The sequence below is a fragment of the Pithys albifrons genome, chromosome 2, assembly GCF_047495875.1.
Source record: "Pithys albifrons albifrons isolate INPA30051 chromosome 2, PitAlb_v1, whole genome shotgun sequence".
NCBI classification, from domain to species: domain Eukaryota; kingdom Metazoa; phylum Chordata; class Aves; order Passeriformes; family Thamnophilidae; genus Pithys; species Pithys albifrons.
In genome coordinates, this window is record NC_092459.1 from 54,189,160 (window position 1) to 54,207,121 (window position 17,962).

Here is a 17,962-nt window from a genome sequence, read left to right on the forward strand (position 1 = left end):
ACAAAATAAAGACATGGAAACAACATATAATATCTGAATCTTCAATAACTTAGTACTGATTTTGAAATTAAAACAATAGGGTGTGTGCTGCCTTTTGTCTTCCTCTGTTTTCATCATCCTATGCTTGCCTAAATATTTCAATGCACCTGCAATGTAAGAAGGGTAACCAAATGGGAAAGGGTGGTCTCCTCTACCCTGAGAAATGTTAACAATTGCCTCAGCATGATTTTTTTTAAGAAACAAATCACAAGCAACATGTATTTTTCTAATAAAATGAATTCACTGATAAACATGGAAGGTTCATTTTCATTCCAGATGGCTCATATTTCAACTAATTTGTTTCAGTTAATTAGGCAACAAGGCTAAATTCAGTGCACACAGGGGTTTCACACAGCAGTGATGCAGAACTAACAACGCAGCAACTTTGAACAGTTAGAGAGGATCTCATGGCCAGTACATTAAAAATAACATTTAGCCCCAGACCAGATTTCCTCAGAAAGGGACCCTTCTCATTCCGTCGCCCTCCGCACAACAGAAGTTAAGACACAGAAGAATTGTACATATTCTGTCTCACGAGAATGATCTCATCAATGTCAATGACAGAGCTCATGGTGGGGAATTTTGGACTTCCTTTGACATCCCATCTTCACTGCACAGTGAAGTTTGGCTAATGACTCCCTGGTTCTGCCTTGTTCTCTATGTCCAGCAGCAAAGTTTTCTTCCAGATACCAGAGCTTGCTCCAAACAGTGTATTTATATTTGCCCTATGAGCAACCAAGATTCCCACATTTTGGCACAAAAGCATTTCTTGCAGACTTTTTTCTAAATTAGCTGCATCTCAAACCACTCAGTTTGGAGGCCGGGGAATCTGTGGCCATGCCATAGTAGCTCTAATGAAAGCTGGTATTCTCCTCTTGGAGTGAAAAGGTGAATGCTCCAAGGTGTTTCCATTTCTACTTGGGGATATACAAAACTGTAGAAAATATCTTAATTAATTATCAACATTTTACCCTGTTTTGGCAAGAAATGTGCATATGAACTCATTTAGATTCCTACCTGAATCAAAGCTCAGAAACGCAGCTGGGCTTAATGAGGGCAGTTTATCTGCTGTGGAACTAACATTTTAAATGTCAAAGTAATGTATTCTAAGGTCAGTGTATATTACGGCAGAAAACATAATCGTTGATGAGCATGATGCACTACCAACTCCAAGTTATAAACTTCTAAAACATATGGCTATGTTTAGAAGTATACACTTTGATTAAGAGCACGATTATCACAAATAAAACCTCACATTAATGAGTAATATACCATTGCCTATTAAGTTTTTATGTTAAGAAGTAAAGCACATTCCTACATTAGCATACACATTTTGTTTTTAAGCTCTTGAGGCCAAGGAGACTTATTTATAAAGTCTCCTCCAGTTCAAATAAATTATGCATGAATTTTAATCAGTTAGCAAATGAACCAGTAATTGTTCTGCAGCATTATTAATATTCTTCATAATACAATATACTATCAGAACCAGAGGTGAGGTGCAAACAGAAATCCCAAAAGTACACTAAGTATCAACTGAAGCATGCAATCCCAATATACCAGGATAAACTTTTCTTATGTTACCCAATTAACTTTCCATTAATTATTCTCATTCATTATTCTATAACCACATCTCCAATTATAACTTGGAATCACATATTTCCTTTCGTATATACAGCAACCTGAAACTCTAACAGTTTAAAAATTGACACTGATAACTAAAAAAAACAGAACAAAGCCATTATTCATGTTTTGGTTGCCATTCCCGTAGCAAATATCACATGTATCAAAAATACTCTTCTTTCAGTGGATTTTAAAACACAGTTTACAACCTCCAAGGAAGTATATGCGGTTGGCTTTTGAATCCTGCAATCTGGGTCCCCCTATAGTAAAGAATGCAGTTTCAGAGTGCCCTAAGAAGACAGTCTGCCAAAAATGAAAAACCTCTTGTAAGAGGCATGAAAAATAAAAGGAGATGCGCAGAAGGGAACCCCAAAGAAAATCACCCTCTCAGAAGTTTGTTCTGGTTTATAAACAACATAAAAACTCAGCTTCAGCCAAGCCAGGTGTTGGCTTAGATGTTCAGAGTCTGGATCAGAGGTAGCACTGCAGCAAACGTGAGAATCAGGAGGTACTCACCACAGCAGTCTCCCACCTGCCTGGCTCTGCTGAGGCACTCTGTGTGCCTGTGGCCCCTACTCTGATATATTTTATGAGTCATTGTTGTAGTTTGGGATTATTATGTAAATTCTCTCCCCTGCCACTTAACTGCCCAGGCCAGCGGTTAACAAAAGAAGCAGTTAACTGTTGATCGCTGGGGTGGGGGCAGGTTTGTCTCTTTTGGGGGTTTTTTTGGATATTCTCCCCAGTCTTGGCTCGGCGGAACGGGGGAGTGGGGGCTCGAAGGAGGCAGGCTGCCCTGCTGGTTACTGCTGGGGTTTTCCTGGCTGCCTTGCCGCTGCCTACCTCGGACTACTTTTCGTGCCACGCTGCTGCTGCTCCCTGGCTTGGATTTGCTGCTGGTTGCTCGTACCTTTCTGCTTCTTGGACAGGGAACACAGGGGGAAGAGACTGAGTCCATCTGAAAGCTCACTGCTCGTCTGCCTCGCTGGAGAGGGACTGAAACTCACTCTGCAGCCAGCCGGGCTGTGACAGACACTTGAGTATAACCTTTCCTCCCGGAGAAAAAACCTGCTAGGTTTTGTTGTTGTTTTGGTTTTTTTGTTTGTTTTTTTTCTCTCTTGTGGTGTTGGGGAAGTGGGTTGCACTAGTCTGTTTACATATATATATATATATATATATATATATATATATATATCAGTTATCCTTCTTGTATTAAAATTCCTTTTCTTAAATTTGATAAAGAGTGGTGTGATTATCGTGGAGGAGCCCCCCCCCCCTCCTGCTTGTGGGTAAAACATTTTGGTTTTTTCCCCTCAAACCAAGACAGTCATCCACATCTAAAGTCATGTGAGGCAACACGGTGACCACCCTCCATGCTCTCACTGCTCTGATCACTGCAACCAAACTGGAGAACTATACCATTTATTTCTGCTAAAAAAGAACCCATCTCCCTCAATTATTATGAGCAGAAGTGGCTAATGCACACAGTATTCCTCAAAAGCAATTTCCCCTTGAGCTCAGTTCCCCTTTTTTCAGCCATGAACCTCTGTAAAAAGCCATAAAATACTAAACAATACTTTATGAAAAACAACTTCAACGTACGGATGGTTTACACATCAGGAGAATCACAATTTCAATAGATATTTAAGATACACTAAAAAGTTTGAACAAAGTGCCTGCATGGTGAGTTTCATTTCTTCCTTTGCTAAGCACAAAATTAGAGATTCCTTTTCTAATATAACTAGTTTAATTACTGACTCATTTTCTGACTTTATTTTTAGCCAGTGCTTGAAAGTGTTCAATCTGATGAAATCCCTTTCAGTTTTCATGGCCACTAATATCTCTTAAAGACTGTATAAGAAGACCACTTGTACCTCTGTGAGACATTAAATAAATGAAAGTATTTTCATTGCATGGCATTTTACAGTATTTGCTCAGATCTGGTTTTGACATAAAATGCCCACAGCTAAGTTAATAAAAAATTAAGACTGACATTTCATGGGTACCAAGTTCCTATTCTGCTGAGCTACTAGCAGTACATTATGCTCACATCAGTATGTATATGACACTGTATATTAAATGTACTGTGATATTTGGGCACCCATGACTAGAATAAGCATGCAGCATCAACCTCAGCTATAAATCTTCCTACAGTTAAATCATTGTGTCATATTTTATTATTAAATATTGTATGAAAATAATTACACATTCATAGATGGAAGAAAATAATCAAAAAAGGCACCTAGTGACCTAGTCACTGGAGTGACTAATAATTGTAAAACCTCCTATATTCTCAAGTAACATATGCATACTAAGGAACTTAAGGCATCATCTCAATACTATTTACCCAGCCTGGGTAATGATGGTCTTACTACATTGCCCTGAAAGATTAAAGACCTCCTACATCTAAAATAAAGGAAAGTAGTTTCATTACTATCTTACTGGTAATAATAAAGTGTTAATGATCAGTTCAAAGCAGAAAATAAAAATAAAACTAAACAAGAATCCTACAAAGTATTCCAGTTTGGAGTAAAAGCAGATATTGGATGCATGCCTAATAAAATCTTACCTATTTACAAGAGTTCCATTTTGCTCAGCATAACATACACCAGTCACAGGAGGCTGTTACCGTGCTTACAGCAGAAGGGTTTGGGGAGATGGGGAGGATGGTACTGGTCACCACATAGCTCAAACACACAGAACAGGTGCATGGCTTCATCCTTGCCACCCTCTGTCCCACGTGTGTCTCATGCTGTACCTCCACACATTAATACTGTGCCTTAATAACCTGCAAGTTCCCTCCACTCATACACACTGTGCCTTCCCTCTGGTGTCAGCTATACAGTTGGCACGCTGAGAAGTACTAACTTAGAGTGTTACATTGCACATACAACAGGGGTAGTCCTAAAAAGATAAATTTTTACAAGTATAATAAATAATTCATTTATTAAAAGAAGCCCATCATCAGTCTCACCCCTCCAGAAATTAAAATTAATGTGTTTTATTTATGCCACAAACTAGCAAGGAAGCAGGTCAACCAAAAGAAAAAAATTTCTTTTAAAATTTGACATAAATCAAAGAAACAAACAAATAAAGCCACATAAATAGAGCTAATACTGGATGCTCCAGGGAGCATCCCAGAGACACCTCCTCAAATGACTCAAGACTGACCCAGCTCTCACCTAGATTAAACTCCCTCTTATAGGGAAATTTCCTGCAAAGCTGTTTAAGTACATCTGTATTTCTTACAAGTACTCTGGGTTTCTAGTTGAGTTCAGTTCAGGTTCAGTGCCTGACCCACACTGCCTATGTCTAGTTAGAGTACAATCTTTGCTACACGAAGCCCCAGGCAATGCAATCTGAGACATCCAAGGCCTATAGGGTAAAGGGAAACTCCCTGTTTACCAGGGGCTGGACCTGTGCAAAAATGTACCTCTGCACTGGGCTCCAGATTGCACATGGAGATGTTGTGGCAAAGCTGTGCCAGAAAACCCATGTCCCAGGGCCAGAAGAGCATAGGGAAGCAGGCTGCCAATCTCTGGCAACTGCTGCACTCCTTCAGTACTCTTCCTGCACTGGAAGATTACATACCATTTTTGGGATACATACCTTTTAAAAAATATTGAAAACCTGAAGAAGCAGAACTATTTAAGAGTTGGAGAAAATGTATGAGATTTAGCAGAAAGAACTATGGCAGGCCAGTACTAGCAGAGAAACAAAATTCTTGGTCTTAAATGCTGGTTAATCCAATGGAAAAAAAAAAAAAAAAGAAGATGCAATGACTGAAAGCTTCAAATATGGTATTAAGACACAGATGTAACAATGAAAATAGTAACTGAAGAACAATAACTGGTAATACTGTAGGAAATTCTGCATTTTCTGTCTGAATATCGTCCATCAAAGCTGGATGTCTTCTTACAAATTATATGTTTAGGCTAAAAGATAGAAGATGATTCCAATAGGTAAGGCTCTAGAGGTACAACTGAAAGAAATTACGTGGTCATGAAGCTGGTGACAAAATGAGCTAAGAAAAATTTGAAAATAAAAGCAAACCATGGAGGCTTTCAGCACAAACTCTGTTCGGTTTTTGGTTTTTTTGTTGGTTTATTTGGTTGTTTGTTTGTTTTAAAATCATTCCACGTGTGGCACGTCATTAATATGAACTAGAAATATTTCATTCAACTCTCCAGATATTTTAGGAAGTACTGCTCTGATAGGAAAAAAAATTCAGAATTTAAGACATTAAGGTTTATTTTAGACTTGGGCTGTCTGAAAGGACCACTAGCTGTCTTCTATGCTGGCAGCAGCCTGAGAAGACCTGCCGCTGCTCAGCATCAATAACAGCTACATTAACACAAACAGGAGACTGTCAAGTAAGGGGAGAAGCATTATAGAAGACTGTACTTGCCTGATGAGAACTTCTACTCAGTTGAAATACAGGCTAATGCAGAGGACTTGGAGATCTCAACCTAAAAGAATGGATCTGACAGCAAAGGTATCATGAACCTTAAAGTTACAGAAAGCTTCTGCAGTTTATTTTTAAATTTCCAAAAAGACCTCAAGTTTTCTCTCTCTGTGCATGACGAACTGCACTCATGGCTCAGTCTGTCACCCTATACATGCCATCCCTAATGAATAGCTTAGTCCTTAGTGGGTTTTCTGTAAAACACATAGAAAACAAATGAACAAAATCAACAGCCTATGCATTAAATAGATTGCCCAACACACTGAGGACAGTTTAATAATGCAAGTTGAGCACTGCACTTGGCTTCTGAAAGAAGGAAATGTAAAAAAATAAAATCAAATAACGAGAAATAGTCATATTTGCTTTTTCTGCATTATTAAAAACCCACTTCTAGATCTTTGCTCCAAGACCTTTCAACCACCAATCAAGACCTCACATGGGAAATTCAATAAAAAATTACATCAGGACAATATTAATTACCCACATCAAAGGTGCAGACACACACCCAGGCTCAAGTGAGAAATGCTGTCTTAGGGACTTAGCTCACAGGATCCCTGCTTGCACACCATATAGTGGTGCTTGATTTTTCTCACCTGAGCAGCCTGACTTATTCTTGTGGCAAAGGACATGAGCAAACGTAAAGCTCATTCCCAGCCAGACATACTCTACATCAGCTACACAGATTACTCCTGCCTAAAAGATGTGATGCATCTGAAAAATATCAGAATAAAGAAGCAGGTGCATAACAAAGTCTTCAATTGCTACAGAGCTGCCCATGGAAAAGGGAATGTCTGACACAGAGGCAGCTGCCACAGCAGCCTTTGATGTTTGCAGATGGCTCCCAGGCCTCTTTTTTCCCCCCAGAAGTTACACTTTTTTCCAATAACTTCCTACCCCCTCATTGGGTAGACTGTACCAATTACAGACCACCAGCTGGCCAACAGCCACCATCATGTGAGCCATGCTTGGTCCTGTTCCCATTTTGGTGGGAACATCAGTATCCGGCACAGTGGCAGTCAAAACCAGGTCTCAGAGGGATGAGCTTGACTGCAGGCAGGGCACACTGCAGAGGCTGCAAGAGGGCACACTTGCTTAAACCAGCTATAACCCTCAAAATAACTCACAAAGACCTCAAAGGAGTTTTAGAATCACATCCACTTCTCCAAGATAAAATGCTGGTTATAGATTCATACAATAAAAACCCCACCAGCTGCAAGCTCTTTGGAGTTCACAAAAGCCTTGGCCATGTAATTGATATTTCCCCAAGCCACTGCTTGACTTCTCCATTAGTTCATAAACTCATTTACGATTTTTGCAGTAGATTTATTTGTTTCATGGGGGTTTTTTACCCAGTGGTCAGAAATATCTCTCTGGTCATCAAGTTTAACTCATTTTAACAGGTGCTTTAATTTTCTATATTAGTAATTTTTTCTGATGGAAAAGTTTCTATTGCTCCCATTTTTGGGGGTTCCTGCTGCTCATGCAAGTTAACAACATCTCCTTCCAAAAGGATATGGAAGAGCAGGCAGCAAAAATTTTGTCAGCAAAAAAATGACTTAGACATATTATACCATACAATGACTTCATGTAGAAATCAGTAGGTTTTTACAGTTAAGTGTTCCATATAGCCACAAGCCTGCCTTTATATCAAAAATACACCACCAAACAAAACAAACAAAAACAAAGAAACCAAACCAAAACAAAGAAACAAAAAACAATCAAAAGCTAATTCAGACTTAGCTGCTGTCCTGTGACCATAAGTAATGGTGGCTGCAAGGAGAAACTTGAACAGCTTGTGATCTAGTATTCTGCCATGAAGATTTTTTTATCCAGGTCTTTTTTTTTTATTTTTAATTATGCTTATGCAGACTTAATTTCTGTGACTCCAGAAACATTTTTTTCTGTGACTTTAAAATAGAATTTATCACGACTGCACAGTATCTGGCACTAGTTGCTAATCCTGAGGTTGAGACACAGTATCTACAAAATGTTACATTTTAATTAAGAGTGTTAGTCGTCTGGAACCACGAAGTCATACTAAACCATAGCTTAGTGACCAGGTCGTATCGAGTGATTTATCCAACTCACTTCAGAGAGTTTGTAAGACCATTTTCATTGTCTTTTATTACTCAGAATGGAAAAACTGAAAGAATCAATTTTAAATAAACATTCAAAATATCTGTAATAATGAAATTCGAGTAACTACCTAGAGAACCAATCACTGGAGAAAAACCAGCAGCAATGGCAAATTGAACAGTGAGCTCATAATGCTGGCTTAGGTAGGGTAGTGACATATTTCACCATAATAGCTCTAATTTGGGGTCTGCAAACAGGGGTAGTATGTCACAAGCTCACTTCAAGCTACTGATTTAGCTTTGAGCACCTAATATATCAAGTTTGTGTGGTAGGTACAAGAAAGTCTGTGAGCTCATGCAGCTAAAATGTATCTAATTTAAGTGACGTGGCAGTTACTGACCACCCGAAGTGCTGAAATAGGAATTATTTCAACAGTGAAAACTGCTAACTTCTGCATAGTGATGTTATATCCTATGCATCACCATGGCATTTCATTCACCTTGATTTGAAATACCACTATATTCATTTTATTATCTTCCTTTAAAATAAAGGAACAGTGTGCAGCTTTAGCATTGTCAGCAGAAACTGTAAACAAGGTTAAGCACATGCTCGGCTTACATGTAAAAAAAACCCAAAGGTCTATCTAAAAACTGGAACATGTCATCCCTGCACACAATTTATGAATAGAACACATGCCTATTTGTTGAATGATAGTAGGCCGTGTTACTCTGGGAACCAATTAGACGAGTATGACACATTTTGTCTAAAAAACTGCATTGTGAAAGACATTTATGCAGTACACTCCTCGAGAAAAAATGAACAAGTGTAAGAAAATGAGGTATCTGTAATGAGAAGACATTCAACTCATTAAAAAAAAATACCACTCCCCTCCCCCCCCCCAACAGTCAGGATAAATGAGTCAGCTATAGAAATATCTCAGGCAAAGACTTGATCACAGTGACTTCATTATCCACATGTATCAGTAATTCCCTTGAGATCTCAATGTTGAGATTATTGTTGGAAAGAAGTACTTTTTCTCCTATATTGTCAGGAACCAGTAGGTTGAGACCAAAATTGAACACCTTCTTCAAAACTGATACTTCCCAAGAAACACTCTCCACTCTACAAGGCTTTGCAATGGGATATTTGACAATTCTGCATTCTGTATGCTGTCAATGATGAGAAGGAATACAACTAGCCATTACAGAAAGAGTGCCTGAATGACAAAATATTATTTTAGAGACTCCAGGATTTTCTTTTATGTAGTTATGTAATGTGTAATACGTGGGAACATATTTATTTTCTCACTTTGATATTTTTATTTTTATTTAATTTGAAGTCTGAACTGGTCAAGTAAATGGACATTGTGAAGATTTTTGCATTGCTGTTATATCTGTTGATGCTATACTCATGCTTACATTCAGTTTACTGACTAAACAAACTAAGCACAGAAACTTTCTGATGGACAAATGTTACAGTGACATATTTATAATCAAACTCAAGGCAATTCAAACACTGCAACAAAACTAGAGCATTTCAAAAGAATTCACAGAAGGGAAAAAATATCACAAAAAGGTAAGAAAATAACTAACACATATTTACACCTCACAAGCTCTACCTATTCATAAAACTTGAAAGTTAAAAAAAATTCACCCAGACAGAACTCTGCCTGTCATGGAACCCTTCTGTATGCCTTATTTTGGAAGTCACATTATAACCAGACTAATACAAATTTTTATCATCAGCATTCCTGCAAGCCTTTTAAATGACAGAGAAAAATGTGTCACCTGCTGTTGGGACAGTATCATCATGAGGCAGAATTCAAATCACATCATGCTCCATAAATGCACTGGTCTGTACATATCACTGTATCAGAAGCATATTGAAATATGAAGTACCTTCAGATGACAGAAATAGCTGGCATGGCTTTGGTTTCCAAGTGTCTGCAGTTTTATTTAATAGAAATTACAGAACCTTCAGCATGTAAGAGGTAAGTCATGTACAACTGACCTTTCCAGTCCTCCCCATTCTCTGAAATACACAGAACTGCTCACCACCATGCAGTACCTATGCACATTTTTAAGAATGATGGCCAAGGCCTGGAAGCTGCCTGCAAGCCTACAGTGCTAGGTGCCAGATCACTTTCTTGAGGCTGCTCCTATCCACACCACTTGCACTGTTCCTCCCTCAATTTTACCTGCTCAGCAGCACCCTGGGGCCCACCAAGGCAGTCCCAATTGCTGTTCCTCTGTCTCTGTGTGATTATTTGATCCATCAAATTAAGGAAATTACATATTTAAAAGACTGATTTTACTATAACCATTAACTCAAACCATGGGCTAAACCATCAATGCACAGAGGTGGAAGAAAAAAGGAAGGAAAGCAGCTCACACATTTATTATCAAGGCAAGACCTTTACAAATGCACAGGAGCAGAGATGAACAGAAAATCTTCCCCTTCAGACTTGCAAGGCATTTTCCAAAGTTCTTCCTCAGGTATCACATTTCACTGATGTTAAGCTTTCTGTCAGCACTTGAATACTATCATCAAAGGAAAAACTGATACTATTCAATATAAGGGTTACACGTTAATGATTATCTAGAGAAATGTTGTGTGTGCTCAGACTATTCAAATCTATGGAGGAAAATTACAGAATCCATCACTTTTGAGCAAACTTATTTTTGAGGGGCATTTTCTTGCTCAAGCACCTCTATTTCTATTCATAATCTTTCTAAGATACATTTAGATGTTCCCACCAGCAATGTCTTCACATTTCTTATTAGCATGCCCAAATATTTCTTGCCAAAAATGCCAGAAGGCAGCCCACTAGAATGACAGAGAAGGGGGCTAATTTTAGGAGGTACTGAGACACTTCCCTCAATCTATGCAACGAATCAACAGAAAACAAAACAGTAACCCACTTGGTTAGTTTTTACACCACAGTTTTACATCACAGATGTGAAATATACACCATCTAACACCCACCTCAAAGGGCAACCCTACTCCTCCACTTCCCACCATTAGTGTTGCTTGCAGTGTCACTCAACTACACTACATCAAAGGCAGTTTAGGTTTAAAACTGATCTTGCGGGGGTGTACATGGAAGTTTCCTGCTCTCCTGGGTCCCTGCAGCAACTGCCAGTGGCTTCAGACAACAGCCAATGTCAGCACAAAAGCAGAAGCACAAGTTCAGATTCTTGAGAGAGAGGAAATGGGAGGGCAAGGATTGAGATTGCCTTTTAAGCAAGTGCTGGTTACTGCATCTGTTTAGCTTTACCATGTGCCATCCTCACAAAGGGCCTGGTGGGATAGGAGTAGTCAAAAGGAACCAACATCCTTGACACAGCACATGGACAGATCTTTTAAAATATCCATGGAGGTAACAAAGCAGCTGCCCACCACCTCATTGTCAAATGGATTGTGACTGTAAAGAAAAGCCTGGAAGAACTTTCTACAAAAACAAATAAGAACAGAAATCTGCACAACTACTTCTGCATGCTAATAAGAATTTTATGAAGTTTTATAATTTTATTATTTTTCTAAGTTGACAATATCCTGCAACCTTTGATTTGTTACAACAAATATTCAAAGTATTAATATGACTCTGGAATAGAAACTCTTTGAGTACAGTAAGAGTCTAAATTTTGCATCTTATTTCTACTGATGAAAATATTTACTGTTACATAGTAATATTTACATAATTAGTCAGGAAAAATCTGACCAGGAAGTCACTGACTGTCCTGCTCTCACAAGACACAGACTCATTCAATGGTAGTCTAACTACAATCCATAAAAGCCAGCTCAAGTGTCTCTAGATCTACAGCAAAACTAACGCACACTATTCAGTGTTCACATATTAGAAAGCAAAAGTTAACCACACCATCAGATACAGGTTGCATGCTGTATCCATACCACTCATCTGACAAGCAGAAGTTCTTACACTCAAGTTTGCAGAAATGTTTTATCAGAATAAGTGGACAACATGACAGTGTACTACTTACTAATCAGACAACCACCAGGCTCAGCACCATTGCTGAATCAGATGCTGAGAGGGCATCAGGGGAAATGTCTTGTGTGCTTAACTAAGCTCTTCCTCCTCCCGAGAAATCCTTCTCCAGCCACTGCCTAAGAATCCTGATTTAGTTGGATCTTCAGTTTGAACAGTGTAATTATTGCTTGTTGTGCTCCTGTATTCTAGTAATCTCTCTCTATTTAATTCAGGTGTATTGATAGTGAATGTCTAAACTAAAGACAGGGATATCAAATTGGGCAAGATAACTGATAATTCATATACATTACCCTAGTTCAGCCAACTGAGCCGATTCCCACTTCATCACAGTTTTAGTATCTGAAATAAACCATGCTTTTATAATAGTAAAAAAGAAAAAAGTTCTTTTTCTGCTACCTTATATTAACCACTCTATGTTAGCTTGTTTCCTGATAAGCAAACCCAAGAACACACAACTTATTTTTCTACTGCTGCATATTTTAATTCTTGAATATTGTATTAATCAACACCTATACAGGCTGAGCTAGCACACTGAAAGTTCAGTAACCAGGCTTGTTGTATTCACCGAAGAAAGGCAAGCAAAATCAACAACTCAACAAAACAATGAAAAGAGATTATTAGAGTAGAAATAGCACAGTACAGCCTTCCTCTCGAAATACAAGATCCACTGTTAATAATACAGTTTATAATAATAGGCACCATTCTGAATACTGCTACCTTGAAAAGATTACATAATTAAACTATGTTGTTAATTAAATTTAGATGGCCTGTGAATAACAGGCATTTATTTTGTTGAAGGCTGGGTTTTTGTTGGTTCTGCATGTTGAACCAAGCACCTAAGCGCAAATTACAACAGACCTAGAGAGAAAAATAAATCAGATGTCACCATATTACCAATTAAACAAACAGTAACAGTACCTTAAAGGAGCACTTAAATCTTGCATAAGAATTGGTAACAAAGAAAATCATGGGAAAAAAAGGTTGCGTAATTTTACCAGCAAACTCTGTTGTCCCCAGTACACAAAGCTAGAAGCACTTTTTCAGGAATTTTAAATACTGCTTTTCATGAAGACAGGGAAAGCCATGACTCTTTCTGCCAAATTCCCAAGTTCTGCCTCAAACTTTTGATGTGTGTTCTTTGAAAAATTTGGTTTGTTTGTTTGTCTGGTTTTAAATAACTACAAGCACCAGAAAACCTCTCTCATGGACGTGCTGCCCTTCTGATAAATGTGTGTTTGGGGTAAAAAAAAATCAGTTTTGTCAACTCAGTCAGAGGACTGATGAAGCTACCCCACTCAACACTATTTAGGCTTTTACAACTCAATAAAAATAATTATTTAGCCTGCTTTCAAGAAAGCCTCAGCCAGCTATTCACCCTCCTCTTCGTCCTGTAATGGGAAGGGCAAGTTGGGCTTACAGAAATATTCAGGAAAAGCGCACATAACTTTTTTCTAAGCATTAGAAGTCACAACACAGCATTTTGACATTTATTTAAATCACCTAACCTTTCCCCTTTTTATTTAAAACTATTTTTCTTCCCAAAATTCACTTAAGTTTTACTTTAAGAACTTAAACCATTTTGCCACTGAACTGAGAAGTCAGTGATCAGCTAGATTTGTATCTCTAAGCTCTCCCCACTTGGCACAGCCTCTTTTCTCAATTCTGAAGGATGTTCTCAGGGTTCAAATCCTTCTCGTTAGTACCCACATTCAGCCAGTGAAAATTCAGGGGCTAGGCAATCCTGAGCACAAAGCTAATTCTGGATTTTTTTTCCAGTGTTCAGATAATCCTTTTCTCAGGGCCACACACGTAGAGGAAACCTATTTTATAGTTAACTTTGGTTACAGTCGAGAATATCAAGGTACCACAAACAATCTCAAACACACATATTTTATACCTTCCCAAGTGCAGAGGCTTAGAAATTGGAAATAGAGTAAGTCCACATTAAAATAATAAAAAAAAAACAAACAAAAAACAACATAAAAATCCTCTTTCTCCTTTGTAATGAAATGAGTTACAGAGGCTGAGGTTGGGGATACTTTTTTTTATTGTGGAGGAAGGGATGTGTGTAGTAAAACACTCAATACAAGATGAGAGGGTTAAGATAAAAAATACTTTAAAAATCATTGAAATTCAGCAAATAGCTGCAAGAAAAAATATTTACATTAGCTTTTCCAAAATTACATGTTTTGATTTTTCAGCCTACTTGAATGTGAGGCACTAGCTAATAATAAGAGGCATTCAGAACATAGTTCAGGATTACAGGGAAATGACTTATTCAGTCTCTCAGAATAAGGACATTCCATATTCATTCCTCTTGTCTGACTGAAGAGGAGCAAGAAATTGAGCAGACTTTTCATTTCCCAGGACAGCAACTTAAGCTACAGGTTCAGAGATTCTCACAAGGGTTGCTACATCCCTCCTTTTGAGGCTAAATCATTTTCTGCATCACTTTCACTAAGTCATATATCTGCCTAGAATGCCAGGAAAAAAACATGTTTTTTAATCCTGGCTCCAATTAGAGCAACAATATTTTTAGATGCTGTGGTAGATAACAGCTGGTATTTTGTGACTAGTTGCATCCAGCTTTTCTTTTTTCCTTAAGATATTGAAGAATTAAGAAATAAAACAGCACATAAAATCAAAGCTGATAAATACAAAGCAGTGTACTTGGGGTGGGGAAATTATTTATAGACTCTGAATCAGTATAATCAGACAGTAATAATAGTTCTGTTGGGATTTCCATGGCCACATCACCTCAATTGAGACAAAAAATCCAGATATCAGTGATTATTGGGAAAAAATGTAAAAGAAAGCATAGTATTTTGTGCTACTGTGTAAACTCATAATGTTTTCTCATCTAAAATAAAAGATGCAATCTGATCTTCCTATCTCCTGCTGGATGGGCTAGAAGACAAAGCACAGAAAAGGCCAAATATAAGTTATTTAAGGCCTAGGACAATTTCCACATGTGGAGACATTAATAAGTCTGTAACACTTAACATGAAAAAGCAATGATTGAAGGATTACACACTAGATGTTTATGAACTGACAAGTGACATGAAACAGACTAATATGGAATGACTTGCTGCTTCTTGCAGTGAAAAAAGATGGTGCATAATGATCTTTTAAAAGTGTCACCTGCAGCTTTGGAGGTACTTATCTAACTTGAGTTAACTGTGGGAACTCATTCCTGCAAACTGGGCAAAAACACTAGTTCAGAAAGTATTTCACAAATTTGTAGAGTTCATCAAGGATATTACACACAGAATATGCTGAGTTAGTTAGTCTGGCTTGATAAATCTTAAGCTATAGATTGATAGATGCTCCATGATCTATGAAGGGAGTGTACCATTGCATGCCCGTCCCATTCTTACATCTTCCCCTAAGTTTATACACTAAACTAGGAAGATTTTTGGCCCAGTAGCAAGGTTGACTGAAGTTGCTATCATGTTCTCTAAAGAGGGGAAAAAAAACAAAAAAACACAACAATATGCTAGCTGTCAAGCTACTGACTGAATACTGGATGATGAAAGAAATCATAGGCTTCAATCCACTAAATCTATTATAGGCGACTGCCCTCTGCATAGAACTACACATGATCCAACTCTCCTTTTCTTTCAGGGTGTGTGAATAGTGCATGGTTGTATGGTCACATTTACCTCAGATTTAATTATAAATTAATCAAGTTTCTCTTTTTTTCTGATGCTTGAATGGAGAGCTCTTGGTTTTAAAACAAAAGCTACTTTGCAGAGCCAAAGCAGTATAAGCTAATCAACTGAAAAGATATTAATTTTCTGTTGATTTACATCTCTGAATGGTTAAAATAATACAGATGTAATAAGAAGAGCATAATTATGTTGAACCTGCTTGAAGTCATTCCACGTACATAGTATCTTAGGAAAAAATTTTTTCCTATTCCAGGTCATCCCTTTAATGTGTAGGGGGAAAATACACACCAAAGGTAAACAAGTCAGCAAGTAAAACAGCTTGTTTGAACTGCTTTGACTCTTCTTCTCACTGTAGGCCAAACTATGAGTATTACTGGGACTTCCAACTGTTAAATACCTAAAAAGAAGATAAAACTACCACTTGTCTACACAGCCTCTCCTGACAGGGCAAAATGCTTTGCCCTGCTGTCTGCCTTTGTTTCACAGGTAGTTTAAACAGTTCCCCCATTGGTAAGTATTCTAACCCTGTGGCGTTTATACTTTTCTTGGCCTGAATTATTTATCATTCCTTTCTCTACAACACATAAAAGAAAATATGGGTAATGGAAGCAGGCCAGTAACATTGTTGAAGCTGGAAATACCCTTTGAAAGTATTAAAGACACCAAGATATTTTCCCTTTGATATGTTGTCTAATTTTGCTCGAGTTACTTAATACAGCATTTCTGTTCATGGCCCATTTACACCATATATTAATTAGCTATTAAAGAACACAGAACCTACAAATTGCCATGTCACTTTTCTCATTCAGGTTCATAATCCTTTGCTCTTCAGTACATTATTCTTGCCTTTGTATTGCCTTCTCCCTTCTCTGAACTGTGAAAACCTTAACAGCGCCTTCTAATATTGCCATCAGTGACTTCTTTTTATAGTGAAAGAATATTTTTAATTTAGACTCAACAAATCATTTAACAAGAGTGCATTTCCCCCACTTTTTTCCTTTCTAACAGTTTCTTCGGGTGAAAATTTCAAACACACCCTAGAGCAGCATAGTGATGTGTGCACAACTGTCTTAAAACAACCGCACAGGTATGTTTTCTAAAGTTGAACTATATTTATAAAAATCATGTTAGCTTACTTCATTACGATATTGTGGAAAACCCACTCCAACTGTTATTGTATTTATGTATTTAAAAGAGCTGATTAGCATTCCGAGCTTAAATCCAATGTCCAACTCAAAAGAGACATTTTACTTACCTTTCTTTTGCTTTTTGTTTACTTTTTTTTGGGGGGGGCGGGTAGATTTCTTCCTCCTCCATAGCAAGTCCAACTGCTCTCACATAAAAATCCAAAGATGAGGTTTACTGTGGGTTTTTCTATTCAGGCCTATTACATTAAGGCCCATCATTCTGGTATTTGGTTATCTCCTCTACTATGACAAGATAATGGGGGCTTAAGGAAACATAGTTGTATCTCTTGTCATCCCCCTTCTGTTACATCAACTCTTCTAAGGGCATGTTCATACAAGGAAGCTACTATAGAAAAAAAAAATCCCAAGACAAGAATGTTTATCTTAGGAACCATTCCACACCACATTTCCCTATGAACTCAAAGATTTTTGCAGTGCAGCATAACTCACCTGCAAAGCAGTCTGAGGATGCAGTTTAACACTATACCTAAGCCAACCCAGAAGACCACATCGCCATGGGGAGTGAACTACTACCTCTTCCCTGGTCTTTGCATTTTTTCCAGATCAGTGCTTCCACAACCAATAGACATAAAAACACCCACTTCTTTTTACAGTGCCTGGGTTTTGTTCAGCTCCCCAGTCAGCTCACTGAAGAGAGGGGCAAGCGTGGTGTCTTGGGTTGAGCTGACAAAATGCCAACTGCCCAACACAGAATGTTAGAGCCTCTTTCTCCTCACCGAGAAAAGAGAGGAAAGGAAAAAAAAAACCTTTTAAACCAGGTTTATGCTTAAACTTACTATATATTTTATACAGAAAAGAGAAAATTAAGAGACACTACAATATATACAACACACACTTAGACAAGTTAGAAATAACAAGAAATAACTCTCCACTG

At 37.9% G+C, this 17,962-nt stretch overlaps 1 protein-coding gene across 9 annotated transcripts in view; it reads right to left on the reverse strand.

Moving 5' to 3' along the window:
- PTPRK (protein tyrosine phosphatase receptor type K) overlaps window positions 1–17,962 on the reverse strand; it is a 415,886-nt gene that overhangs the window by 186,536 nt on the left and 211,388 nt on the right. The gene's annotated exons all lie outside the window — the stretch shown is intronic.